Raw genomic sequence first — 3,113 nt, 5'->3', positions numbered from 1 at the left:
TAATGAATGGTCTTTCTTGGCTCAGAGGTCTCTGGCTCAGGGATCCCATGCTCATATGAGGCAGGAACATGGTGCCTGATGATAGTACTATCAAACCCTGAATAACAATTGGATTCATAAAACCAGTGGCCTTCCAGCTAAAGACCTAAAATGAGGGTCCTTCTCGTTAGAGTAAAAGTTTGTGGTTCAAATGGGTTAGAAGCTGGGCTGGAGGCAAAGTATGAACTGCTATACAGGATTCTGGAAATGCAGATTGCAATTGTAATAACTTCAGAAATGTTTTCATTGCATCCAGGACTGCGGTGGAGCCAGTTCAAGTGTCCTTGGAATGCTTTTGTTGTAATGACCATAATATTTTCAAATTTAATGCCTTGTAGTTATTACATGTACAAACAGGACCCTTTTTGAAAAAAAGAAATAGCTAAAAGGGCAAAATGTTGGCAGGTAGAATGGATAATTTTGAAAGATACCATGTTAAGACATCTACAGCAAATGCATATCGTGTACTTAAAAAAAAAAAAAAAAAAAAAAACTTTAGGAATCTGTCATCTTCCTAGGCTTTCTTTACAGTCAGTAAGAGAGAGATGCGAGGGGAAAAACTTCTGCTTCTGAAAGAAGAAATTGTCCACTGCAAGAAACACATGCATTTGCATTTCTCAAAAACCGCAAATTATTTTCAGAACCTGTAAATGTGCCTCAAGTTGAGCCAATGCTTATGATGCAAGATGAATTTGTGGGGGTAATGATAGAGTAGGAAATGGTTTAGTGGGTATGGTGGTGACATGTCAACAGCTGGAAATGATGCTCTTAGTGGTCTTTTCCAACCTTAATGTTTCTGTGATTTTTTTTTTTTTTTTTTTTTTTTTCCTGTATTGCTTTCATGTGAAGGATCTTTGAGAGTTTCTTGATTGGAGCCTTTTTCTTTGAGAGAACAAAATTTCAAAGTCAAGTGTCAATAAAACTAGTTAGAGGGGCACTGCGATAAACTGAATTGTCACTGTACAGGTCACTGTAATCTCCTCCACACAAAGAAAAACTGAAATAAGATTTAAATGACCTGGCCATTTAAGTAGTAGATAATTGTTCATTTAAGCTTGCATTAGGGGGATGAATGTAAGAAGGCCTGGAGGACTTGGACATTGCAGACCACTGAATTTCAATTCCATGACTAGTAAACCAGGTGAAAGTAGAACAGTATTGATAAGTGTGATACAAGAGGAATAATACTTGCTCAGCTTTGATTCAACTTGATTAAAGGCAATCCAAGCATTCCCTGCCAGAAGGGAGTCAGTCCCTAAACTGAGATTAATTTCTTTTGAACTTAGTTTTGTTGTAGGAACGAAATGGTTTCTCATTCATAGGAAATGTGGATGACAGCATGGTGTTCCAGAATTACTGAATGTGTTTTACCTGCAGTGAAGATGCACCAACTGTTCATTCTCTGCAACGCATGATGAGGTGCTAACTGCAATCAGGTGAGAACACCAGGGGATGGATGCTTAACAAACTGCCTAATCACAAGTCCATTATGCTCTCAGAAGTAACAAGATGCTGAGTGCTTCAATTAATATTGGGCTTTTTGTATAAATCTTGTTTTTATTAATTTTACAGCAATTCCTAGCAGGTGCCTGTCAGTGGGAGCTCCAGCTAAGTGTGGGGTGCTCAGATTTTGTTCAGAGATGGATTTAACCATATCTAGAGTCTGGATGTTAAATAAAACACCTATTATGCATTATTATCCCATGTCTGCAACAAGTTATCACTAAAAAAAAAAGTACATTCTTTTCTCATGTAAGACTGATCTCAAATGAGTACTTCTTGCACACAAAGGAAATAAATTAATTTGAGCACTGAGGTTTTTTATGCAGCAAGTACACATGTAAACACCCTCCACGTGCAGGACACGTGTGCTCAAATGCCTGTTCCCATAGCTAAATGGAGGTGTTACTGCTCAGGAAAACTGCAAATGTTTTATATTTGCATTCAACAGATGTATTCGTTTCCACTTCTAAAAAAGAAGCAATCTATCTCAGTGAGCGTAAACAAATCTGCTGCATGGATATATTTAAAGAAATAATTGAGACATTTTTGGGAAGTCTTATGTTACATTTTTATGCTGAAATTCTGAAACGCATCCATTTCAAAGATGTAATTTTGTTTTCTTGTTTTTGGTGTTCTTTTTTATTTTTAATTTTTGTTTTGCAGCTTTAACTTTCACGTTGCAATCTGGCATATGTGGATGTCTACACATGTCTGTTTTGAGCGTGTATTTTGATGAACAAAATATGATATCTGTCTGTGCTGGTCGCCAGCCTCGAGACCTGGCACTCAGCTTTACAGAGGGCTGTGGATGCATCAGATTTCCATTGCAGCAATTTGGCCTCTGTCCAAATGGATCTTCATGCAGTCTTCCAAGACTGGATGCTTTGCTCGGACAACGTGCAAACCAGGATTTCTCAGTAGGAGAAAAAGAAGCCTGAGAAAGTCTGCTGAAGCCAACTGCATGCAGTCTGAATTTGAAGAAACTCTGAAGCCTTTGATGAATGTGGTCTGAAGCTTATACGTTCAAGCCAGGAAGACTTGTTATTTGATTGACTGAGGAAAATTTCCCCCTTTTTCTCTAATCTGCTTTTACTGTAATCTTCTGTCTCTGTGAAAAGAAAGCCGAGCTGTCTGCATCTAATTTTGATGATTTATATGCCTAAATTCAGGGAATTTCTGCTCTGAATCTTTATTTGGTAGAGATGTGCAAATGCAGTCCAGCATTAGTCATATCAGACCAAGTGAGAAACAATTTCTTCCATTCTTTTCTCTTTTTCTTAGTTGACAGCAGCTCCTCCTTGCTGAAGGTGTGTTTGAGAGCTCTACATCTGGTGGTTGGGCACCCAGCCCTCCCCAGTAACGTGAAGTCTGAACATTTAATTTGGCTAGGAACCGCTTACTTTTATTTTCATTGTTTTTCCAGCCTTCAAGGTGAGGCTGGATCAAGCCCTGGGCAATGTGATGGAGCTGTGGAGTCCCTGGTTTTTTAGATAGCTGGACTAGATGGCATTCAGAGGTCCCCTCCAGCTCTAAGGATTCTAGGATTCTATGATAAATCATTGTTATAGGAC

The 3,113-nt window shown here is 38.6% G+C and overlaps 1 long non-coding RNA gene across 1 annotated transcript; it reads left to right on the top strand.

Annotated features, from left to right (window-relative positions):
* The first annotated feature begins 314 nt into the window (after positions 1 to 314).
* On the top strand, positions 315 to 2,489 carry LOC109367952 (uncharacterized). Its single transcript, XR_004160010.2, has 3 exons — positions 315 to 339; positions 1,362 to 1,475; positions 2,206 to 2,489. It is a non-coding gene; the product is annotated as an uncharacterized LOC109367952 (long non-coding RNA).
* Positions 2,490 to 3,113: the final 624 nt, after the last annotated feature.

Source organism: Meleagris gallopavo, chromosome 5, assembly GCF_905368555.1.
Source record: "Meleagris gallopavo chromosome 5, MGAL_WU_HG_1.1, whole genome shotgun sequence".
Classification (NCBI taxonomy): Eukaryota; Metazoa; Chordata; class Aves; order Galliformes; family Phasianidae; genus Meleagris; species Meleagris gallopavo.
This window is presented reverse-complemented; position numbering and strand designations above follow the sequence as displayed.